Source organism: Schistocerca gregaria, unplaced genomic scaffold (genome assembly GCF_023897955.1).
Source record: "Schistocerca gregaria isolate iqSchGreg1 unplaced genomic scaffold, iqSchGreg1.2 ptg000304l, whole genome shotgun sequence".
In the NCBI taxonomy this organism is placed as follows: domain Eukaryota; kingdom Metazoa; phylum Arthropoda; class Insecta; order Orthoptera; family Acrididae; genus Schistocerca; species Schistocerca gregaria.
In genome coordinates this window covers 2,783,402-2,810,549 of record NW_026061786.1, presented here as the reverse complement: position 1 = coordinate 2,810,549, position 27,148 = coordinate 2,783,402, and the positions used below count along the sequence as shown (strand labels likewise).

Sequence of the window (27,148 nt, the reverse complement as noted above, 5' to 3'; positions counted from 1 at the left end):
AGTGCTGTTCACAACATTATTCCTTGCCATTGTTGAGGAATGATGGTGGACATAATGAGCATTTCCTGTAAAGAACATCATCTTTGCTTTGTCTTACTTTGTTATGGTAATTATTGGTATTCTGATCAGATGAAGCGCCATCTGTCGGACATTTTTTGTACCGTTGAATTTTTTGGTTCTTATAAAACCCCATGTCATTCGAAGCATGTGTGTCAATTTGTACCTCTCTATCTACATTATTCCGTGGCTTATTCAGTTTTCAAATTTATACTGACTTTTTGATCACCTGGTACATTTCGTTCGTTTGGCCGCGTTGTTACGAAACACTAGAACATATTCAGGATGATTCCGCAATGGTATTACAAACTTTCAGGGATGATGGAAGTTAAATGTATACTTTAACTTTAGGGATCCTGGTCTTGATCGACTGCATTGAATGTTATAAGCAAAAATCGTTCTGTTGTCTACGACACTGGAATACATGTACCACTACTGTTCCTGGAAATTATCCGCTTGCTATTTGTCAACGGATGTAGTTTCCACATCATGGCGCCTGTGAAGACCAAAGAGAATCTTCTGGAAAGACTTCTGCCTGTGACTTGGTTCAAATGATGATGGAGATATTAAAACGGGTACGATAAAACTTCGTGTGGAGGGCACCATGCCTGCATTGACCCTGGAGGACGCCATTTGAAAACTGTTGTAAATATAGTATTTTTGAAAACGTATGCGGGCAAATGGAAGTCATCAGTAGTGCGCCATAGACATGATTTTAGCGAGTTACTAGTCTATCAACAGGGGAAATTATCTGATGGCATTCGAAGATCATCAAGGGGAAATCTGTACGCTACACTCATGGTTCGGTTGTTGGCACCCTTAGTGTGAGTGCTGCGCGAGATTAAGATGGAACTTGTGTAGATTTTCGTTTAAACGTTTGGATAGGGTCCATTAACTCAAACTGATACATTTACCTTTCTACATAACATAATCATGGCGTCAGGCTACATGAAGCTTAACAATGTACAGTATGGGGCGGACGAAACAAAATTAGCTTGAAGAATATTTTACGCACCTTAAGCTAGGCAACGCTGCTTACATCATCCACTCCAGGAAGTAAGTCGGATAGCCTACCTGATGACGCATGAAACGTTTCACCACATCATTTTTATTTTCCCAACCCCTTATTTGCCGATAAAAGGCTACGATGCTGTTGACATAAAGCAGTATTAACTTCTTGTAATATGAGCCTTGAACCTCTATGATTGTTTGAAGGACGTCATCTTCCACTTCTGGCTCTGGAAGATTTTATTCTGACATTGCAGTTTTTAGAATTACGCCATTGTCAAGAACCTGCAAACATACTACACAATTTATCAGGAAACTGTACTTTAGAGACAACAACAGTACGGTCAACGTACACAGGCACGTGCTAACACGAACGTACTTAGAAGTATTCGATGCTATGTCACTGCACATATATATGGTGCTAACAGTATCAATGCACATATTAGTATTGATGTCTGAGGTCAGTGTACTGAACAACATTACAGAGTTTGTTTTGAACAGTAGTGTTACTGAAAAGATGAATCTTACATGTGCTGTTCATTTATATATATTGACGATGCTCGTGCTGATTTTGCATTTAAAATTTGACGAAGCCACTACTGCTGCAGACGATTAAGACATTATTTTTTTAAAACAGATCTGAAGACGGTAACCTTTTGACAAAAAGTTTTTGACCACAGACGTAAAGCAATGGAAATTTATTATAACAGTATTTACTGCATTTGTAAACAAATAATTGTTGGTACCTCCTAGTACATGTGGCAAGTGCAAGCCGCTAATGTTTATTTTACCGTGGGCAACAAGTTGAGGCATTGAAGTATGGACACGAGGACACAAAACGGTCAGCCTATAGTGAAAGGCGTAGCCCACTTTATAGTGCAGTTACGACTGCGCAGAAAACGTCAGGTAGTAAATTATGTGACGTGTTTACGGAAAGACTGTTAGACGAAGAAAAAAACAACTAACACTTCGTAGTGGGTAATATTAATTTACCAATGATCACAATGTCTGCATTTACACCGCTAACAAAGTGTGTAAACTGTAAGTAACACTATCCTTACAGTGTTGTCTGTCTTGAACGACTTCTTTCCATCTTCCATCATTGAACAGTCCGGTATTAAGTACTTCCTTCAGAAATTCTTCTTTGATGTGACGTTAAACCACAAACTTCCCCCGTCATAGACTGGTGAATTCTCTTCTGAATTTCATACCGAGAACGAATCAACATGCCATAAAATAAAATTACGACGCGAAAGCTTATCGTGGATCGTATGCGATATTTAGCCGCGCCCGTATGACGTTTTTACGTTCATAATAAGATACTATGAGAACTTGGGGCTTGAAGCGGCCTATCAGAAATCGGGTCATAGGTTGCTGATGGAAAGAGTGATTGAATGCCTTGCCATTTAGCCGCACGAACAGATGACGTGACTGGAGCTGTGTTGCTGTCTGTAAATAGAAGGCCCCTCAGGAACTAGCGAACGCAGGCTTTAGAAGAGTTTGCGGTTGACTAGCGTGTTGGTATCTTCCCGAAAGATTAGCTGCCCTCTACTGAGCAGCAAACTAGGTAGCAATTCTCACGGGGTTTGCTGCACGCTTGCTACTTCGATCTCATTGCAAGCATTCAAGATCTGTCTTCCGTTGCACACAGTTCGCTGTGTCTCGCAATTGTACACAATGCCAGTTTATCAAACTGTTGTGTGGTGCACACGAAAGATTCAGTGGAGTACTGCACAATTTGTCTTGGCTCCAACGGTCAGGTCTAGAGTGACACGGAGGCGTTTACCCTGCTCCAGTTGAAAGAACTGTAAGGGGCGTTTAACACATCGCGAAAAGGGTTAATTTTCACGAGGGCAGACTTTCCAACAAATATGAAATAACATGACGATTGTGGAATACAGACATAGGTGCAGGTAAGTATGCACCGACGCAACGAATCGTGTTTGCTTGTTTTATGGCGCACTGTGTTACCATCGAGCCCCGTCACGCCAGAACCGCATTAACTGCCGTTGTTTACATTTGTGAATTTCTGCTTCTAGGTTTATTACTTATGTCCATGTGATCAGAGAAACGTTTCTAAGGGCTCTGAGCACTATGCGACTTAACTTCTGCGGTCATCAGCCCCCTAGAACTTAGAACTACTTAAACCTAACAAATCTAATAACATCACACACATCCATCCCGAGGCAGTATTCGAACCTGCGACCGTAGCGGTCTCGCGGTACCGGACTGTAGCGCCTAGAACCGCTCGGCCACCACGGCCGGCCATGAATTCATGGACCCAGCGTGTCAGCAGGGGACTGTTAAAGCTGGTGGAGGCACTGTAACGGTGTGGAGCGTGTCCAGCTGGTGTAATATTGGACCCCTGATACGTCTAGAGACGCCTCTTACAGGTGATAAGTATGTAATCATACTGTCTGATCACCTGCATCCGTTCATGTCCATTGTGCATCCCGACAGGGCAATGCGACACCCCACATGTCCAGAATTGCTAGAGAGTGGCTCCAGGAACTCTCTTCTGATTTTAAACACTTTTGCTGCCGACCAAAGTCCCCAGACATGAACATTATTGAGCATATCTGGGATGCCTTGTAACGTGCTGTCCGGTAGAGATCTCCATCCTCTCGTACTCTACGGATTTATGGACAGTCCTGCAGGATTAAATGCGTTAATTGCCTCCAGCACTACTGCAGACATTAGTCGAGTCCATGCCAGGTAGTGTTGCTGCAGTTTCGCGTGATGGTGGGGCCCTTCACGATATTGGGAAGTGTACCAGTTTCTTTGGATCGTTAGCGTATTTCCATAGGGGATCTATGCGTCTAAATACAGGGACTTGTGTGCCTTTGAATTTGGCGACGAATTATTGAGTATCCGAACTACGCTGTAACACGATGATTACACAAGCCATAGCCTTCAGTCCGAATACAGGTTTTGGACGCTGCACACCACCATAATCACCTCCGCTCAAGTCTCTTGATCTCAGCATTATTAGTCCACCGTTAGCAAATTGTCGACTCCTTGATGTCTCAGAATGTGTTCTAACAACCGATTCTTTTTTTCGTTAGGTTGGACCATGAATTGTTTCAGTACCTCCTGATTAGTTATTCGATGTAACCAATATTGCTCCGTAGCACCACATTTCAAAAATTTCAATTCTTGACTGCGTTTCACTTACATACATGAATACACTATAGACAAATACCTTCAAAAAAGTCGTTCTCACACATTCATTACTTTTCTGTAATATGAGTCCACAGCATCAATAAATATGTTTCAAGCTTGTCAAAAGATTTCTGCTTGAAAATGGCAAAAATGCCGAAATTTCAGTAGTAAAAAACAGTGACAGCTAAAATCAAACATGACATCTGAGCCGTGCTCAAAGTTGCTGTTTTGAAGAGCGTGCCGCAGCGCGTTGTGTGAAGCAGTCGCCCTCCGTTTCTGGCGGTGGCGCCGCTGTGGCAATCGCAGCTTTTGTGTCTCCCTCTAGTGGGAAAGGTGGAAGGTTGCCTGTTCACGTGCATCTAAGGGGCGCAATGAGCTCGCCAGTCAGTCAGTCTGGGTCTGTTTCTCGTTCGCATTTGTTAGGCAGTTAGTGTCTGTCTGTCGTTCGGAGTGCTAGTATGTGTGTTGTTCCGATCAACCTCTAAAGCCGGCAAAATGAGAGTCCATTACGGTAAGAGAACTCAGCGAGTGGTTGCCCCGTCGGGGCTTAGTTCCTGCATGTGCGCGTTACGCCGCCAGCCTGCTCGACTTTGCTCAGGCAAAGGTCATTGGCGGTTGGGTCGATCGGTAGGTCGGACGCGCACTGAGACACAAGATGACTTCTCCGTCTTGAGCGTCCGCACATGAGAGGTCGCCACGTGAGTCCAGTGGGCCGCGCCGTATAGCGAGGGGTAGTGGCTTCGCGGTCGACACGAGAGCAACAGGAGTCAACCCACGATATCAGTCTGGCCGGTGCAAGGTGCGACTCCGTGAGACGGGAGATCGGCGCGCCTTCCTGCGTCCGCTGAAGTGGCTGGCAGCGGAAGGTTCGGGAGAGCGTTTTGGGGGTGCTGCGCCAAGTCTTCGCCAGACATCGCAGTTGTTTCTTCTTTTTTTAAGTTAAGTGATTCGTGATAAGTTGTTTGATTTGCTCTTCTTAAATTCTACTTGTTTTCTTGGTGAGGTCACCAGCCGTTTTGCCTTGGGGTCGTCCCACCTTTCTTCTCCGTTTGGCCACCCGCGGGAAGGTGGTTGTTTGTAAGTTGGGTGGTCCGTTTTTCCCTTTTTGAGTAGGGGCGGGTTAGAGCAACCTGCAATTCGGGTTGTTCGGTAATCTCCCTATCAATCTACCGTACGTTAGTAGCTACCTCTGTCATGTTTGTCGGATAAGGTTTGTTAACGAATTTATTGCTTAGAGTGTAACGGCCTAATACGTGAAATATGTTATGATCTTTGGAAACTTTGATATTATTGCCTATGATCTTGAGAGGCGATATCTGTGTACTGTAGAGCATCTTAACCATTGTTTGGCCAACCTTGTAGAATTCTATTTAAGATTGCATTTCATGGGCTTTTATTTATTAAATGATCATTTTAGTATATTAAGTTGCCACCCTTTCACCGTAATACTTTCCTTAAAAGTTAATATCAAGTTGCCCCATTCGGTGGCTAGTCTAATATTTCAACTGTTAATATTTTGTACCATTACCATCCCTCCTACGGGGGTGCATAGTTCGTGTGCTTGTGTAAATTATTGAAACTCTTAGTTTAAAGCTATCTGGTGTGTTGCAGATTGGCACCAGTGTAGTCTTTCAGAAGCTGTTGTGAGCGGTTGTAACTCCGGCCGTGTCAAAACGGAGCGGCAAGGTTCTCTGCCCGAAAGATCATACAGTCAAAACTTGTTTCTTTCTGCCTCTGAATAAATTATAACTTTGATATTTAGAGGGTGCTTTCTGATTATAAATTTCAATCTGTTTCTTTTAAAAAATGCTTTTAGGCTCTATTAAAGTGAATAAAATCCCCATTTGTTAAAAGGAATTTGGTTATGATTTCATCAGTTACTCCCTCGCAACTACTTCCATGCTTACATAGTGTGATTAAATGTGTCACATTCTTGATAAATCGCTAGTAAATAAAATAAATTCTTAAGAATATTCTTTGAAAATAAATCACGATTTAACATCAATTAAAAACTTTAATTTATATTAGATGTTAACAAATTTCTCGATTTAGAAATAATCCTTTGCTATTCCCACTCTACATTTTATATCTTCTCTAATTCGGTATCATCAGTTGTTCTGTTGCCCAAGTAGGAAAACTCATATACTAATTTCAGTGTCACATTTCCTAATCAAATTCCTTCAGCATTGCCTGCTGTAATACGACCACATTCCATTACCTCAGTTTTCGTTTTGTTGATTTTCGTCTTATGAGGCGCTTCTCATTCCGTTCAACTGCTCTTCCACTAAATACACACGCGTCGTTAATTATGAAATTTAGAAGGGTTTTTACACTGTTATTGCGACGTATGTTTTCCACCCTTAGCAATGCCAGATTAATTGCAAACAATATCAGACCTGTAGGTTTTTCTAGTGTACGTCTACGCAATGATATGAAAACTGATAGGTTAAGTCCAAATGCGACAGACACCATTCACTGTAGTCCTAGATGATATGTGATATGTGAATGTGAACAAAATTATCACCTAATAAATCATTCTGTATTGAGTAACTAAGAGTTCCTCGTGAATGCCAAATGTTAAATAAAATGCTTTAAATAAAGACTGTCCCTTTCCAGCATAAATGACAATTAATTGAAACTCTCAGTTGCGGTGTTGTTGATATACCTCGATGGGGACAGGTGAATATGTGTGCCCCGACCGGGACTCGAACGCGGGATCTCCCGCTTACATGGCAGACGCTCTATCCATCTTTTTTTCCAATAATCTTTATTGAACAAACTAACAGTATTTATATATACAGTTCTTCAAGATGTACAAATGATTGTTAGTTAAACAAAAAGTATTAGAAAAACATTAAATACAACAAAATATAACATATTCCGTCTTTTCTTTTTTGTCGATGCATGAGAACGTGGATAAGGGTGTTGCATCGTGTGACAGGTAGGCATGGCACACCACAACTTTGAGGAGGTCGAGGAAGACGCTGCGGAGACAACAGGCAAAAGTTTGTCGGTAAGATGGTTTTCGGGTGAGGGTGCTATGCGCGGTCACAACGTTCTACCAGAAGTCAAGGACTGTATGCGGATCACTCTCAAAGAGGTATTCTAAAGCCTGTCCTCGAAACAAGATGAGTGTATGGTGCTTAGCAAGAGGATAGTGAAATGTCTGGGGCAACAACAAGAAATCTGGGGCTACCGTCGTTGGCGGGGCACGGAGGTAAAATCCCACGATTCGTTGGATGAGGAGCCATGCGTTTCGTTTGAGGGGGCACGTAAGACGGTGCTTGTCTGTGTCTTCGAGCTGACAGTCAGGGCGGAGTGGGGAGGTGGCCAGTGCTATGCGATAAAGTCGACTATTAGTCGGGAATTTGTCACAGACTAAAACATACCAGAGTGCAGACACAGGCGACGGTAAAAAGGGTGCATGCACCCCCCCCCCCCCCCCAAACCGTTCGTCAGAATGTCAGGGTGCTGTAGCACCATGGGGTTGCAAGGGTTGGAAAGAATTAAAAAAAACGATAATAATCTTTTGGACGGGGAGGACGTAGATGAGTTCTATGAAACAACTGTCTACGTGGTACAATAACGGACAAGTAGGTGCCACATTGATCGGTGACTCGAGAGAAGCTGCTTTAAGCCACCGAGGTCACAGATGAACAGCGCGACTGCAGAGACTTATCCCGTGCACGCTTCTAGTGAGATTCACACTCCCAGCTGTCCACAATCTACATACGCATGTTCCTTATAGATATTTGACCTTCCACTCATTCCTCTCGACAACTAAGGTGACGATTTCCTTTTTACGATGTTTTCTGCTGCAGCTTACATCGTGTACATTTAACTTTCCTTCATGTCTAAATGCTCCCGAACCACAAAATCTGCCTATTACTGGGCTCGGCTGCTTTATTTTATTTGTTAGCGCATGCCAGCTACCCGTTTGCTCCTCCGCCACACGCTTGTGGTGTATCAGACGCGTCAGCCAGAAGGTAGGGGTCTCAGTAAATACCACGCGTCCCTTGACACTTATAGCGAACGCACAAGCTGAGACTCAGTAGATGGACTACAGGTAATGACTGTCAAATCAAAACCGCTGTACCCACTCTATTCTTATGGGACATTTCGATTGCCACAGGCTTTATTGTACCACGTGCACTCATACTTGCTCTCACACAACATCGAAACATGATTGTCAGTACTAAACCTGGTTTACGCCGGAGTGAATGGAGGCGAACAAAAGTGAACAACCACTCACAGACAGTTCTTCATTCGCTTTTAGTTGTGAACATGTGTTTGCATTAGAGGGAATGGAACAGAACACAATAAGCAAATTCTATGAACGCTGTCTTATTGCTTTTTGGTGCTAATAATCGGCACACAGTAAATTAGTTAGAGATAGGATACGAAACTTTGATATTCAAAATGTATTATTTGTTTTGGCGGACATATTGTTTTTGATGAAGTAAGCAAAATGGCGTAGGAAAGGAAGAACTTAGTTGTTTGAATTTGTACGTAAATACGTAAACGTAGAGCACACGGCACTGAACTCCACTTTTTCTTAGACCTTTCCAAAATTTTGCACATAAGTCGGCTGATACTTCTCGCCTCCGTCTCAATATAACTGAAGAAAAAATTTTAAAACCAACATTAATTACCGACAGTCAAACAAATCGACGAAAGATTTTTATTAACACTGATTATTAACGACCGTAAACATTTACGTTACTGTAACGGTTGTTTCGCATTATGATAGCTGCTGTACCTATGTCTGCAGTGACATATGGGCTGTTCCATTTCACTTTGGACAACAGAAAACCCTGCATTTTTGTGGGAGTTCATTTTTCTATCTGAAGTGGATGTTATCTTAATACCTTTTGCAAACCTGCAGGCGTGATAAACAAGTGCTTCAAAATTTTAAGGGTAAAAATTACCGTAATTTAATACGTAGGTTAGCCCGCATCTCGTGGTCGTGCGGTAGCGTACTCGCTTCCCACGCCCGGATTCCCTTGCGGGGTCAGGGATTTTCTCTGCCTCGTGATGGCTGGGTGTTGTGTGATGTCCTTAGGCTAAGTAGTTCTACGTTCTAGGGGACTGATGACCATAGATGTTAAGTCCCATAGTGCTCAGAGCCATTTGAACCAATACGTAGGTTAGAACTTAAGTAGTGGCAACACTGCTGTGGAGACACTATGGAATGGACTCTACTATCGTCACTGACAGCACACGTTGTTGACATACCTACCATACCTCCGAGCAAATGGATTCGGCCGTGCCAACTTACCGACGTGCGCACAATCGAGGGAAACACAGTCACTTGTGAGTGAGCGAGCGGTCTAACGTAACGGAGTCACTATGTTTTCCAAACAGGAACAATGGAGTTGGATCAATATTGAATGTGCCAGAGGTCGTACAGCACGACAGTGTCATCAGGGTCTTCAAGAGGCGTCCGGGGAATCGGCATTGCCGTACGGAACAGTGGCACGTTGGGTAAAAGCCTTCAACGAAGGCCGGCAGACTGTGGCAGACGTGCATTAGGTCGTCATAGCGTCTCTGAAAAAGAAGTGCATGCTGTTGCCGCGTTAGCGGACAGTGATCGACGCCAGACGATTTGGAAGCTCCCCCATTAAACCGGATTATAGCATACGACTGTGCTTCTCATCCTGAAGGAACGCCTGAGCAAGGGAAAAATTGCATCACGATGGGTTCCGTGTGAAGTGACGGATATGCAGAAATGGATGCGTTGCGACGCTGCTCAGACGCACTTGGAGTGCTATGAGCGCGCAGAAGAGGCTTTCTTACGCCGTATCGTAACAATGTATGAGATATGGGCCACATCGTACGAGCCAAAACTGAAACGCCAATCCAACGAATGGAATCAGTACGGGTCGCCGCGAAAGTAGAAAGTGCGTCAGAGTCACAGTATAGTGACTCTGATGGTGTTATCCTAAAGCATTACGTCCCTCCACGCAGACCGTCAGTGCACGGTATTGTTCGTTTTTGGAGCAACACCAGCGACCAGCTTTGCGAAAGAAGCGGCCACAGATTCTGCGCAACCCACCCATCATTTTGCACAACAATGCGCGGGCGCCTGCAGCGCAAGCTGTGGCTGCTCTGTTCGGTCAACGGGACTGGGAAGTACTGTACCATCCACCATACTCCCCGGACTTTAGTCCTAGTGACTTGATTTGGTTCCGAAGATGAAGGAACCACTTCGTGGCATTCGCTTCATAACAGTTCCAGAGATTCGACAGGCAGTACACCGCTCCGTTCGCACCTTCAACAGAACAGGCTCTGCTAACGTTATACTACGCCTTCCACATCGCTGGCTACGGGCTCTCCACAACGATGAGGTGCAAAGATGTATGTTGTTTCGGTTGTGAATGAATAATTGTCGCTATTTAAGTTCCAACCCTCGTACAACACGCGATTTTGTGAATCGTCGCTCTAAAATTATCAAAGTAACATATTAACAGAAAATTCCAAATTAAGTAGGAGAGCTTCTGTAAAGTTTGGAAGGTAGGAGACGAGATACTGGCAGAAATAAAGCTGTTAGTACCGGGTGTCAGCCGTGCTTAGGTAGCTCAGATGGTAGAGCACTTGCCCGCGAAAGGCAAAGGTCCCGAGTTCGAGTCTCGGTCGGGAACACAGTTTTAAGCTGCCAAGAAGTTTTATATCAGGGCACACTCCGCTGCAGAGTTAAAATCTCACTCTGGAAACCTCCCCCAGGCTATGGCTAAGCCAAGTCTCTGCAGTATCCTTTCTTTCAGGAGTGCTAGTTCTGCAAGTTTCGCAAGAGTGCTTCTGTGAAGTTTGGAAGGTAGGAGACGAGATACTGGCAGAAGTGAATCTGTGAGGACCGGGCGTGAGTCGTGCTTCGGTAGCTCAGTTGGTAGAGCACTTGCCCTTGAAAGGCAAAGGTCCCGAGTTCGAGTCTCGGTAGGGCACACAGTTTGAATCTGCCAGGAAGTTTCACACTTTTGTATAGTTTGAGATATTACTCATGCAGCATGTATCGTATTTTTCGAGAAAAACACACAGTTGTACGTGGAAAAATTTGTCTTAATATCATTAATTGAGACTTGTAGAAAAAATAGTGAATCATGAGGAGGCCACCTGCTGTTTGCGTTCCACGGTCGCAATCTAAGCACAGCATGAACTTCAATATTTATTATAACATTATTTTTTTCCACGTTTCAGACAAGAAGCTCCATAAAACTTAGGACTCAGATCAACGTGTAGCAAAAGGATGTTCAAGTCTCTGTATGTTTAAACTTTATGAGAAATGCGTTTGCGCTTAATACATGAATAAAGGATTTTTAAAAATTGTATTACTTATTGTTATATACCTCGATCAACAGCAGACATTCAGCTTCGAAATGACTCGTAGTTCACTGAAATCCGATATATGGTTCATGAGTTACAGGGTAAACAAATTTCGGGAAATAGCGGAATCTTCACTAAATTTTAACTAGAAAACTAGTTAACATTTAAGAGATGACTTTATGAAGCTGATTTTCTTCCATTGTAATTAGCACATGTAAAAATTATTAATGATTCTAAAAATAAGAAGCGAATTTTCTCAATTTTTGTCAGATCTGAAATGGAATAACCCATACGCGAAACACTTCAAGGCTCTGATGTAAGTACGTATACGGAAGATAGTGCTAATAACATATGGTTAATGAAATGCGAAATATAAATACGACCTATCATATAGACTGCGTAATAAAGTGTGCTGTATAGTGAAATGGTGTCAGCTATACTTCTGTTGGACCTGTTTGCTTGTCGACCGGTGTTAAGCCATCACGAACTCGACACACAATAGACCAAATAACGGATGATGTGCTCGGCTAGCTTCCGACAGGCTTGTGTTAAGGTTGAAGTGATAATTTTTCATACTGCGAAGTGATAATGTAGCTGAAATATCATTATTAATGAAATATAAACTTAATTAAATTCACATAATTAAAAATTACCCAGTAACTTTCAAGGTCGAAGGAAAGCAATGTGGTTCTCTCTATGCAACCTGTGTAACATTGGAAACATTGTCACACTGAGACCGCCATTCAGTGAGCAAGAATCCACAGACAATTTTTTTTATATATATGTAAGGAAAGAGTAAACTTGTCACAATGTTGTGGGAGATAATAATGGAGAAAGAAAAGTTTTTTTTAATACACTAATGTATTTGGTCTCAATCAGTATTATTTAAATTGAAGTTGCATTGGTCCACAGTTGCCCATGCCTTATGAATAGTGAAAAGATATCTGGGTGCATAAATGCATCTCCCTTCCCGCACTGTTTACAAGAAGGCAGCAATGGCCCAGATTTTGTGCTTCCGTCTTCAGGATGACCTATGGGCTCCGTTCAAATCTCTCAGAACCTCACGTGGCTCGCATAGCTCTGAAAGGCGCTTTTGTAACACTCTTGTTTAAGAAATACTCAAAACGGCTTACTCGCGCAACCACTGTCCGTGAGAATTTCTGGTGGGAAACCTCATGGATTTCCACTTTTGTCAATCCACTACAGAAGACTGTCAGGTGCCACGCCTCGCAGTCCAGTACAGCGAGGGTGAGTAGAATTCGTTATATCTCCGCCACTGATGGACAGAGGCACGTCGATGACAGACTACAGACATTGCTAGTATAGCGCGCTAACTTCGCCACGGAATCGCCCTCCCCACAAATCGGTGACCTGGGATAAAAAATGATGGAGATATAAGTGACTGCAGAGCAGGCTGAAGTCTGTTCTAGTCGCGCAGCCACCTCAAGCAGATCATTTCGCACTATTCCACGACATCCTGTTCTCAGTGCCATTGTCACTGGCTGTTCGGGACTTGGCACTGATCAACTTGACTCTGCCAGTTTTGTATTCTGGCCCTGCTCCACTGCCACGGGGCTTTGTCGCTACTGTTCGAGTGTAGATAGTAGACTTTCAAGTATTTTCTCCGGATGTCGGTACTACCGTTGCCCATGGAGTACAGAACACTCTGAACTTTCTCACATTGTCTTCAGGTGTCAGTTTCTACTGTTTCACATTTTTCTAGTCGACTTCAAATTTTCTGGGGTGCAAGGATCCATCGATTTAAATTATATTAATGTTTGAAAGCCACTGAGGACTGTAATCAAAAGTCGTTATTTCCTGTAGGTTACAGCAGCTATTGATTTTTCGGCGGTCCCACACTGTAACGTCACCATCCGCTACAACTGCTAATACTGTTTCTGTAATTTAAAATTCTTGCAAAAGGAGCAAAGTGGTAAGGGCATTCAGTAGGTAATGCCACATATTTTTCTCTTGGCCAATCTGGGTTGAAAAATACGGAATTTGTTGTTTCGGTGGGTACCAGCGCTATATTTAGCCTTTAATGTGGTGTTTGTATCATAGGTTCGCTCCAAGCAGAGAGCTGTTATTGAGTTTCTTTTAGCGGAAAAACTGAGCATCGTTAGTATCCATAGGCGCTAGCAGAATGTCTAGGGCCACGTGGCCGTGAACTTAAGTATTTTGAGTCGTTGGGCGAGGCGCCTGTCATAATCGAAAACAAGGTCGTACAAATACCTCCGATGTCCCGTGTACCAGCTGGTCACACAGAGCTGTGACTCCTGCAGTGTTGGAACTTGCGGACACTCTCACCCGAGGTGACCAACGATCACGGACAAACATCTCGCTGCAGAACTGGATGTCTCTGTTGGTGGGGATGATACACTCGTCCACCAACTGGGATACTTACAGGTCTGTGCCCGCTGATTTCCTTGCAGTCAACGCAACGAAGGACCATATGGGCGGAATTGCTTGCGCTCTACGAGGATGAGCCTGACAAATCTTCTCGCTAGTCGTCACAGGTGGTGAAAAATTGGTTCATCACTCCGAAACCGAAACAAAACGTCCATCCATGGAGAGGCATCACAGCACCTCCCCTCTAAGCAAAAAGTTAAAAACCATTAACGTCATGCCGAGGGTGTTCTGGTACTCTGAAGGGGTTATTCTGTTTCATGTCCTTCCTCATGTTGAAACGACCAACTATGATGTGTGTGTAATACCCTCAGAAATTGAAGAAACGGCTTCAGCGTGTTTACCACCCCAAAAATGCATACAAACTTCTCCTTCTCGATTACAACGCGAGTCCTCGCACAAGTCTGAGCGCCCACGAGCTCACAGGACTTCACTGGACTGTTCTTCCTCGTCCACCCTATAACACCCAACTCGCACCTTCCGACTTCCACCTGCTTGCCCTATGAAGGATGCACTATGCTGAAAACGTTACACGGATGAATGGGAGGTTGTCGATGCAGCAAGACTTTGGCTCCAACCTCGACCAGTAGAGTGGTACCAAACGGGTATACAGGCCCTTCTAGTAAGGCGACATAAGATGGTCGCATTGAAAGGAGATCATGTTTAAAAATAGGGTTTTGTAACTAAAAGAGTCGGGAATAATACTGTGTTTTGAAATCCTGAATAAAACCACCCTTGCTTTCATAAAAAAGAATGTGTTGCATTACTCGATGAACGCCGGTCATATAATGTGTCTACCCTTGTCCTTTTACAATTTTTGTAATTTTTAGTGTAACTTTTTATATGTTTTGCGATGTTACTGTAACATATAGCTAAAAAATATTGATTCGTTTTCTGCCACTACTTTTGTGAGCAGGGACAGTGCGTGATAGCCCGGGATCTAGAATAATTCCGAGCGGGGGCAAAACCTTGATGTGGCCCACCCTCAAGCGTTTCAGACACGACGTCCAGCAATTAAAAGGAAATCGATTTTTTCAAAAATATGTTCATTTTTTAGTGCACATCTTTCAGAAGAGTTTCATATGCTAGAGGAAATGTAAACCATATTATTTGGTCTTAAATGAGCTAAAGTGCAGTGTGACGCCTCTTCAGACAACACCGTATTTCGCTCCTTGGAATTAAGACTTATATATTTTGTAATGGAAGCCATCAAGCCTACATTGGTAACAGTGAAGATTAAGTGTCCTATGGTGCCTCTCCTGCTTACAGTCGGTCAGTTAGACATCCTACCCCCAATAAAAAAAACTCACAGTTAATAGTGGGTGGGATTATTTGTGAGAATAAGAACGCTTCAGAAAATTTGCACACTTTACTGCCTATTAGCTAAAAACTTACTCGTTTGCTTTTGCATAAAATTGAATATAGAAAACATAAAACCAGTAAAGACCACACACAAGCAGGAAAGTATTTATTTTTCAAGCCTTAGGTCCTAGCATTTTTTTCTCTCTAATCTTGCTACAACTTTACATAGCGTGCTTTCTTATCCTCGAAATAATCTATTGTCTCAGAAACGTTCGTTAAACGTTTTGCTTCATGAAAAATCAAAATGTCGTGATCTAATACTGAAAACTGTTATTAGAAATAGTACCCAAGACTGGTGTGGTTTCTCGATTTGATTACGTCTGTTTTGTCGCTGTCTGCAACATAAAACGAAATAGGCCTTTCTAATATTGCAGCAATTGTAGCACACCCCAAATAAGCGGACTGTTTTGGCACAAATGGTCATTTTTATCTACCTCATTTACATCAATAACACGACAGAATACAATTCACGAAGTGGCGATGTCAAACGCCTGTTAGGCCTACTAAATGCAAAAAGTTTTGTGTTAGGAAATAGTTTCATACTTCATTCATATGCTATAGTTTCTCAAGCATATAATCTAAAGTTGTAGTAGTAGTTCTAAATTTTTATATAAATCTGGAATCGACATATTAGTTCATATAATTGGTGTGATGTCCCCTTTTCTTCTCCTTCGTTTCTAACAAACAATCACTAATACTGTAATTATTCCTGCCGTTGTCAAAATTTATTCTCCAGTTAACTTCAGTTAACACTGCCACAATCACCGGTTCAGTTACCCTGCGTTTATCTTCGATTAGGCGTTATGAAATGTTCGTATAACTCGTTTGGCGCGCTTTTCCGGGAACAGAACTTTAACTGCTGCTAACCGGGGACTGTACAATTGGCCCTTAGTAGCATACCGATATGGCAAAAAATCCCTGCTAAAAATTCATTTCCTTGTATACACCGAGAAGTTAATATGTAATTTTTCTTATCTGTTATTCCTGGCAGTCGTTTATTTGTACGCTTGTTGGCTGAATTTATGGATTTCGCAAAACATTACAACAACGCATATCATTATCACACCCAACCGACCACATAAACAGACAGCAAATGGTATTCACCCGTTCGGGTTTATTCGGCTAGGCTCGGAGCCCCGTCCCCTTTTATCTGTGGGTAAGTTTGTTTGTTTCTAGCACATCACTTACACTACGCACGCATTCAAAAATCAACTTATGATTCGTCCAGAAATCAGCTTCCAATGTGTTCAAAAATGTTAAAAAACCAACAGGGACAATTTCAAAGGCATTTTAACAACAGATAGACCAACCTGCGATGGATGGTAGATGATTTGTGAAACTACGTTTCTTTCTTCAAGAATATGAGTTTCCGCCCTGGCCTGTGGTTTGCCCCCCACCGCCACCCACTCCCTAGACCCGGGCCCGGTGCCTGACCTTGCTGAGGACAGTGGGTGACGTGCTGTCAATGCCGTCGTTGCTTTCCATCAAACGTCGAAACGTCGCGATGACGCCTGGACATGGTCGGAAAAATTTTCGCTTTCACTTCTACTCTTTGTTATTGCAATCGAACTGACCCCAGCAGCGCGTGTGGTGCGAAGGAGCCGACCACTGGACGAGAAACAGCCCCAGCGTGGTACCGACGTCGTGTTCGTTAACGTGTGGCTTGTACGGAAAGAGTGCCAAGTTTATGTCGTGTTCCCCTTTCTTTTATGAAATACGCGATATTCACTCACGTCGTATTGTCAATAGGAGTGGGTCGTACCCTCCTTCTACAATATACAAAAAGTACGCAATTGTTGACTGTGAGATAAGACTTTGGGCTGTTCTGCCGTGCTGGACGCTTCTCCTGTACTCCACTATCTGGCACTGACTTGCACACACTGGCTGCAGTGGGGGAAATGCAAATTTCGAAATTGTAGTACTGCGAGCTACATTTTGCGCAGCCAGTTACTTCTTTATTTTGCCACGAGCCTAAAGTTGGTTGATTTGGTTATTTTTCGTTACTTCCTCTTGTATCGTTAACTTTGATTTTGCGAGCTACCCAGGTGAGCAGATCTTGTTGCGCTTCTCCACACAGTCTTCCATACATTTGGTTACGTTTCCACTGTGTTAGCTTAATTTGTAATTTCATTTGAGTTTTATAGAACTTAACTGTCTGCTTGATTGGTCAATCATTAGATCAAATAAATGTATTTTAATCTTAGTCTTGACTATCGTTTCAGAATCCTTTAAACTTTCTTACAATTTACATATCGTTAGGCCACCCACTAATAATAAATGTAACCTGGTTCACGTGTACCCCTGTTGTTCTCACTGTAGTTGAGCGCAGTGGGAACACTCAACGACAGTTCCCTTATTATTCAGTGAATGTAAAGAGCATTGGAGCCCAAAGTACTTACGGGCATTCAGCCAGGTTGAATTTTCGACAACTGCCGATATTTCGGCGGATGCCAGGAGAAGCTCAGGTATCACAGCATTGGAGCCGCTCATCTTGTTTCATCATAAGTGTGTTAACTGCTAGAGGGAGTTTGTCGATTTCCTTTAGGATGTAATCACACTTGCTGTGTGTTGTTTCATGACTCTGTGCCCAGTAACCTTGCACTATTCAGGCGTAATAAGCAAAGGCATTGCGTTTTAACGATCAGTAATAAGCTTTCACTTTTTTGCATAACATTTTATATGTGTTTATATGACGAAATTTGACTGTAATAACAATGTTTGTTAGAGAATGACATGTTAGATTTAATTTTGAGCCCTAAATTTCCGGGGACCTTAATTTCAAACAAAGTTTTCGCGTAACTGTTTCAAGAACTACTTTGCTACACGTGTGTACGGTATGATCTGCATTGTATTACCTTCCAAATAATGGACAGTTCCACCTGAGGGTAACGATTTTTTCTTGTCGTTGTTCCAGTAAATAATGAAATAATAGACCTTCAATTATTTCTTTTGAGTTATCGCTTATTACTTCCTACTTGTTTATGCCGAATGTTACGATACACCGTTCCCATTGAATATTTCACTACATCCACCACTTTCTTAAAATAAAATTTCTTGGATTAATTTCCTTATTAAATAGTTACACTATCTTACACCCTCGACATTTTGTCTAAAAGAAAGGTTAGTTTATATTATCAAGGGCCCGCAATACGATGTACTGTATATCTCGCAAGCAAATTATAAGCAGAGAGATACAAATCTCTGTGTTTCAAGTATTTAGTGCATCACTGGTCTGCGATAGGCCTATTTCGGCTATAGTGCCATTTTCGTGCTGCCTGCACATAATACATGAATTCGTTAACCTTTCTTCCTATTCTTATATATAACTGTAGATAATATTTGGCGATTATAGAACAGTACTTACATCTAGTTCTTTTTGACGTCCCTATAACATCGATTGCTGCTGTCACAGTCTAATGATTTGATCTTATAGGTGGTGTGATTTTATGATTGTGTCAGCTATATCGCCACATAACAGCAGCGCTGTAGATTTGCCTATTTATAAAAAATATCGGTTATCTCAATATTTCTACACCGCTCCACGTATTTCGCCGCCGTTCACTGTTACGCGTACCGCTCTCGCCACCCGCCTCACGTGTTCTGTGTCGTGACACTACTTAGCCGTCCACTTCAACGGTTTTAGCTTTCCACGATACTCTTTGTACCGACATGGAGTCACATGATTTGTCGCTGATTTCAATATTGCTCCAATCAGTTTCCTTTTCTTGCCGGCCATTGTCCCTATCAAACTTCTACATGCAGTTTGATATGAGCTGACGTTAAATTAAACTGTCAATTTCCCTATATAAAGGTTTTAATTACTTTGAATTAATGAGAATGTCACACCTAATGTTACAAAAGAGATGGTTTACCTTACTACACGACTCGACTTTTCAGTGTAGCTCCTACGAAACCGAGTGAATGCGCATCTCTGCAGAGGTCCATTACCTCGCCGTGCACAAGTAAACATTTCCTCTAGAACTGTGGGATGCCATGTTTCAGCAGGGCGAGTAACTCTGACATGTTACGGTGGACGCTTGTTTCTGGATGACAGACTATCAGTGACATCACTCAACATCAACAAAAATTATCGAAATATGAGTGAAAATTTAATACGAAGCTTTTTAAAATCATACAAGTACAAAATAATTTGTCTTACTGCCATACAAATAGCCTTCAAAATTAGTAATTGTGAATTTGTAACAGCTAATAAAATATTTTGAAGATTAGAAGGAATAACGGCGGGCGCACGGAATAGATATTAATGACATGAACTGTTCGCCCATCATTTATTTATTGCACCGGCTCCACGTTTTTGTTGTAAATCTAACAAATATATTAACAGCAATGAAAAGTTCACGATCACTCGTTTCCAGAATTATCTGTGTAGCAGTTAGGAATCATTATGGAGCTAGGAGACGTTATTGTAGATTTTTTTGGTGAGATGTAAAAACACGGTTTATTAAAAATTTATTGTTAATGAAATAATTACCTACTCCGTTTTAGATTTGTGTGTGAAATTTTTCAATCGATTTCAAACGTTTTTATGAGGTTACTACATACTCGTCTGATAAATTCCAGGTTTATTTCAGTTTCCTTTCACATGAGTCTTTTCTCCTAGGTTTATCTAGAACAGGAAAATAGGGAAATGACAGTGGTACACAAAGTACCCTCCGCCACACATGAGACAAGAAAATGAGTTAATGCAGAATAAAGTGTGCGCTGATACGAAGTGTGCACTCATATGGAACTTTCTGATAGTTTGAAACTGTCTGCCGCACCGAGAGTCGAACTCGGGACCCTTCCCTATCGCAGCTAAGTGCTCTACCGACTGAGCTACCCAAGCACGACTCAGGACCCCACCTCACATCTTTAATTCTTCTAGACCCTTGTCTCCTGCCTTCCAGACGTCATAGAAGCTCTCCCACGAAAGGCAAAGATCCCGAGTTTGAGTCTAGCTCTAGCATACAGCTTTAATCTGCCAGGAAGTTTCAAGTGAGTTAATATTGCATTGGCAGCTAGTTCTGAGCTTTGTTCAAAATTTCAAGTCTCTAGCTCATAGGAAAGTTAGTTTAAAATCAATTACAGAATTCGTACCAAACCGACAGACATACAGACAAGAAAACGAAATCCGTCTCCGCTTCCTCCCTCTCTCTACTCATCCATGCCCGTCTGCTTGCATACCACCTGGATGTATTCCAGTAGTATCTACACAACACGCTGGTCCTACAAGGCAGCCAAGATTTCAGGAGTTACCAACATTTTTCACTTCTATCTCCACCTGTACCAGACAGATCAACGAGAAAGCTAGTTAATATTTCATTGCCATGAAGTTCCGAGCTAAATTTAAAACATCAAGTCTCTTGCTAACCGGGAAGTAAGTTTGAAATCAATTGCAAAATTTATACCGAGCAGACAGACAGAAAGACAAGAATGCGACGTAATAAAGAAGTGCTATCTTCCTTTTGACCAAAGACATGAGAGCTCATATCTCTCATCTGTCTGTCTCTCTCTTTTTTCTTCTTCGTTACTCGTTCATGTTCTCCCAACGTTGTAGCTTATCATTTCCGAGCCACAGACGTATGCTTGCCAGGTGTTTCCATCAGAGACAGTATCGAGGAGAAGGTTTTCTCCAGTGAGGAGGTGATGGGCTGGTCTCTCTCTAACCCTCTTCAATGCGTTGTGGCCGGAGAGTACATGGCTGGGGCTCGAAGGTTTATGAGTTCCCATTATGGACGGTGTTATCTGACACCACTTACAGAAAATTTTCTAAAGGTGCTGGATGAGTCACTCTGTTTTTTAGCAAATACTGCTGTTGAGAAAGTGTACAGTCTCTCAATAAGTAATTTGGAAATTTGTGGTAAGTTCCTATTGGCTTGCACACTACTTGACCTAACTTAATCTTACTTACGCTAAGGACACACACCTATACGCTAAGGACACACACCTATACCAAAGGGAGGACGGGGGGAGCCGTGCTGAGACACTTCACCTATTGGCTTCAAATCGCATTCCTGTTTTTGTTGTTGTGCAGATTATCGGCGGAAGCTGCTATAGGCGTTTGGAGACAGTCTATGAACTGTTTGTGGTGTACATATTCCAGTTCATTGGTCGGCGTTCTTTCTGGCAATAGTTTGTGAGATACAAGACTCTGATATTTGCACTGAAGAAGTGACTATTTTAAGTCCGTCTCGCGGGTCAAAGTGAGGTTGGCGAGCCTTTATTTAAATCGTTTTGGTTGTGTAGCAGAGCAGTGGATTAATCCGGCTGCGCCAGTAGACGCTTCTGATTAACTCCGTGTGCCACTTTATTTGCCTCGCGTTACCCACACCGCTAAGAATGTGTGGACTGCAGTCGCTGTCACGAATGAGACTTCGCGCAACGTCATTGAAGCTCCGATATGGTAGACGAGAAGGAACATTTCTACTTCTGTTTTCCTTCCTCCCTCCATGCTGTTTCTGATTTAGTACTTTTTCTGTTCTGAAAGCCATATAAATTTATTGCATCATACTTAAAATTACTATCACTTCTTTGTCTTATAATATGTTTCTAGTTCTTATCTTCTTCATGTAATCCACGCTATTGTTGACTTCTTTTTCCCAGAAGTTTGTTTCTTTCCTTTCATGTGTGTTACGACACAACCACGTGGCAGTTTCACAATACCATTGACAACAATAACACCTTTGTGAAAAAGTTACGTGATTTTGTCGAAACACATATAAAAATAAAGAACGTAACCCACCTGCTTAATCTCTAAGCTATTTTTCTAAATATTTCTTTCGTTAGTCCCTTCTGTTTCATTACGTAGAGGCTCTCAAAGAAGATTAAGCTTCGCTTTGCCATTACCACTGATAATTTGTTATTTTGGTAGATCTAGCTATTACCCGTTATTTTCCAATCATGTGTAGTTTCATAACATGCACTATTTTTTTTTTTAATAATCTGTCTTTCACCTATGTTTATTCCTGCATCTACAGTTGGTCCTTAAGCATTCTGTTCTTACAATCGTAGCGTGGTATTTCAGCTTTGTATTTCTAGTGATGAATTTCTTGCAATACATATTGTTAGTTAAACCATATGAGTCTACTTTACAAGTATTTTCTCTTGTACAATTTCAGCATTAAAATTTTCCAACTCGTTCTTCTTTATCTTTTTGTGTTTTTATGTATTTCTGTGTGTTTCTTTACATTTTTCATGAATCTTGATTTTGCAGCTGGGATTATGAGACTATTTTAATTTTTTAATCTTTTCATAAGATTTTCTGAAACTTGCAAAGCCGTCAGCAAGAGGTAGGGAGTTTAGTCTGTTCTAATTTATTTATTTAGTGGCGTCAGTCGTACATAATCCACAGGCAGCATCCTATTACATATACTGCGTGTCTTCTGCTCAAATAAAATCGAAGTAGGTCACACAGAGCACATAGCTCCTCACACCAGATAGCAACAACGTGTTACGACAACTGGCAAGTGATACAATTACTTGACGTTACTGAGAGGAGAGGGTAAATAATGGTACTAATACACTAATTTGGCCGGAAGTGATGCTGCAATATAATCCTCTGGTTATGTGAAGGATTATATTAAGTTATAGTTTAATCTAGCGTTGGATACAGCACTAGCAACTGACGGCTCGTGATATGATACTGAAGCTCTCCGTGGAAATGCACTTACTCATACCTGAGTTTACAATATGAAAAATGTACAAGATGATTCTGTAATGTGTTGTACTTTCCGATGAGAAAATTATGGTGATAACGGTGAAAAACGGGGTTTCAACTTCCTCACTATCTTGCGCAATGATACTCGTGTTAAAGGTGACATGAAAAAGAACAGCAGATTTTTTAAAACTCACGAAAAGAACAGGTGATTTAAAACCTAATGCCCGTCCTATGGACGTTACTAAGAAATTTTCCTGGAAGAATGTGCAATCTTATGTTGGTCGTAGTTTGCCGTTTGCCGAACATTCAATATTTAAACTATGATATTTTGGGAGAGCTAGTTGCCGGTTATAGCAGTGGCGGCGTCTTTGCCGCAAAATAATGTCTATGTTTCTTTCACACTTAAGCTAAGGACTATGGTCCCTTCCACTGAAATCGGAGATAACAAGTACACTTTTTACACTACGTCCTTTGCGAAGAGACCCATATTGTTGGATGTCTGTGTGTACCAATATCCAGAAAAGGATCACCTACGTTCCACACCAATCTGCTCAACCATTTTCTGCATTATGCACATAAGATGAATATTTAATTTCAGCCTTTCAATACCAGTGCCGGGAGCCGATACTATATTTAACGACTTAGGTACGACCAGTTTCTTATTCAGTTCTAGGACGAAATGGAGCTTTCATGAAATCCACTGCTTCTGCAGTATAATGTATTCTGAACGAGGCAGCCTGACCGTTCTGCTTTGCGGTTAAGACAAATGAATCTGCTATCCAGACATGGCTGGTCGGTTACTTTCGATTTCTCCTTTAGTATTTATTACATTAAAAACAGATTTTTTTGTCAGTTAATGTCGAAGTACACTCACCTCAAAGTACAATTTAAGTATTAACTTATTTTTACACTGAACATGAAAGTTAACGTTATTCTGATGCTTGGAATGCTTGGCCAAAATGGAGATCAATTATACGTTAACCATTTTGTTTTGTCTGACAGCAATTACGGCATGATAACTTCTTGTGGAGGTGAAAATTAGTGTAACCTATACAAAATGTTACCATCTCATAACAATGTAAAGATATAATAATAACAAAGACATAATTACTGTAGTTACCACAGAAAATGCTAAAGTATATTTGCTTAAAGCAAAAATAAACGAACTGTATCTTTCGTCAAGCAGAAGATCTCTCAAATTATGTCTTCGGTTTCTGGCTTTTGTTCCAAGTCATTTGCTTGCTAACCTGTCTCTCCAAAACTTCAATGCTTGATGTGCTACAGTTTTTAAATAGCTCTCTCATTAGAAATACATCTCCCTCTGGCATAAGTAAAAACTGATAGTATGTTCTGATTTAAATTTTCATTTTCTGACATAATGTAATTCTTGCTTAGTGTATCAAAATCATTCCAAGGCATATTTAATTTTCTGTGTACTTATTTTCCTATATATTCAACTGTTGTTTACAGCTGCTCTCAGTACAACAATGCATGGAATGATTATGTGACTTCATTATTAATTTGTAGAATTTTCTTTTCGTTATTATCGGTAAACAACATTTTTGAATTACTACAATTGATTTTTCACGTATGTTTAAAACTTCTGTAAGATGTTGCAATTCATCTGAACTAACAGCACAATGTCACCAAAAACACGAAGATGATTGAGATCATCTACTTACTCCTTTTTCCTTTTTCCAGATTAAGGAACTAGAAATGTTCTCGAGGTTTACAAGTAGTTAAGTCAGGCCATGAAAACACTCGGCAAAATTGAAGTAGATCGACAGAAAAACTCAGTTAACAGAAAACGTTGTTGCTTGGCACAGTTATCACCTCACATAATCAACTACTCGTATACTTTTTTGGCCCAAAGTACTGAATTACGTAGTACAGTCACGCACTCGCAATATAAACATTTCTCATAAATAATTAAGCGCAAACCTCAAGTCTAAAAGTTCTCCATACCCTTTGGATTCTGATATGACAATTCTTACTTCGATAAGGGCAATATAAGAATGATAGCAAATTTCTAGGTGCGCACACATATTGATTTATATTCAGTTGTGTGCATAATTGCGTCATAATGTAATAACTTACAATTTGTTTATAATAAAGCGTTTTATTGAATCTTTATGTATTAACAAAATCATCTTTAGCATTGGAGGCAAAGATCATTGGTTTAGTATACTTGTACTGATCAACAGTAACGTCACAGCCGATAAGATGGATATTTACGGACGAGGGCATCGACTTTACGGCAATCGGAATTTGAATGGCCGAAGAGTACCTGGTCGAAGGCTCACTGAAATTTAAACACTTCACGTGTCTGTGGCCTCGAGAATATTTCAAAAATTCAGTTCCTAATAATTTTTCAGTACCTTTATTGAATTATATACTCAATGATATACTTGTTGGCGTCGCCTTTAAATAAAATGCCTTTCTGAAACTATTTTCGTGTTTGGGAGGGCTCCGATGTTTGATATGATACACTCAATTTCAAACCATACATCTGTAACATGAAGTTATATCTTTTTGTAGATACAACTTGATGGAAATGAGCCGTACTTTCGTGGGTTAGGGACGATGAAGATCGACTTTCTTTCCACTGCCAGGACAAGGGCCACAGTTGTGTTTCTTGCTATTCGTGAAACATATTTGGTGGACGATATTCTCGAAAATCACATCGAACAAAATTATATTTATAATAAGTTTATACTAAGTCGCATCATTATCATCAGGATTTCCTTCCAGCGAGCCTGGCAGGAACTTTGTATACGATATGCCTCTCTTGGTTTCTGTTCTGTTATAGCTTTCCCCTCTCCACTTCATCCCATGTTACTCCTCTCCTCTTGAGATCTTTCTTAAACTGCTCTGTCCATCTCTTTGTACGGCGCCTGGTACCTCCATCTCCAAATTCTGGCGTGGAGTTCGAGTCGGGTGTATTCACTTCAATCTCAAAGCACTCATTCATTCCCCTGCAGTCAATGTCACCTGCAGGTCTCTCCTTACATAATCATTCCATCATTCCTGACTGTCTCTCCTAGTTTTTTGTACAACTGACCTAAGGGACTTCATTTCACATCGTTGTATTTGACTCTCTTCTCTCTTATTTATGAGACAGGCCTCTAGACTATACATCATGATTGGCACGAGAAGTTTTATACATCGTCTGTTTGGCTCTTTGAGGGACTCCCTTGTCCCAGATTAGATTTCGTACTTGGTGGAAGAAGCTAGATCCTTTCATTATTCTGTTTAAGACTTCTAGTTTGGAACTTCCATCGCGTGATATGATGCCACCCAGATAACTGAAGCTTTTCACACATCAACCTTCTCCTCCTCCAGTGTGATGTAACAAGGTGTAGGTGTCCCCCTCATCTTCATTGTCACTGTCTTGTTCCTACTCACAGTTAACTTGAACTTTTTTAAATTTTTTGTTGCAGTAATCTAGTATCCTCTGAACGGCCGTTTCCGTCTCTCCCCAAATGGCGATGTCACCAGCAAAAACAAAAGCGTTGAGATCTTAATTTTCTTCTTCCTTGATTTCTTTCATGAAGTATAATGAAGAGTAAGGTGGAGAGCGAACTGCCGTGCTAAACACCTCTCTTTGTCTTAAACCATTTGATCTTCCACCTCCTACTTGTACACTACTCTCACAATCATCGACAGCATTTGGAGTTTTTCAGAAAGATTATGTTTTCTCAAGAATTCTCATATTTTTATCAGTTGGTACACTTTTATGTGCTTTTTCCAAATGCACGAATACTACTATTAAGTCCTTTCCTTTTTCCCAATATTTCTCCATTAACTGACGGAGGGAGAAAATGAGATCTACTGTTCCCCTATTACTTCTGAACCCATGCTGTTGTTCCTGTAATTGGTGTTCTCGAATTTTCCGCAATCGTCTTTCTATGACCTTTTCTATAAGTCGCATAAAGATCGAAATAAGTTCACCCTGCAAATATGAATGACCCCCTTAAAAAATCACACTAGCCGCTTTAGAGCACTGTAGATGGGTTACAACTGGTACAAATTAGTCACGTGACCCCTCAACGGTTGAAGTAAGTCATGGAAAAGAAGAGGTGATGTTCACCTGCCAGTGCCTTGTATGCCATCTGCGCATTAAGATGGGTCAACATGGAAACGAGACGGAACGGCCACAAGGAGCTCCTGTGTTTG

General features: G+C 41.4%; 1 protein-coding gene and 1 non-coding gene across 2 annotated transcripts in view; one reads left to right on the top strand and one right to left on the bottom strand.

Annotated features, from left to right (window-relative positions):
• LOC126305261 (phorbol ester/diacylglycerol-binding protein unc-13-like) overlaps nucleotides 1-27,148 on the bottom strand; it is a 641,582-nt gene that overhangs the window by 110,568 nt on the left and 503,866 nt on the right. The window lies entirely within an intron of this gene.
• Trnas-uga (transfer RNA serine (anticodon UGA)) lies at nucleotides 11,094-11,170 on the top strand. Its single transcript has one exon. It is a non-coding gene; the product is annotated as a tRNA-Ser (tRNA).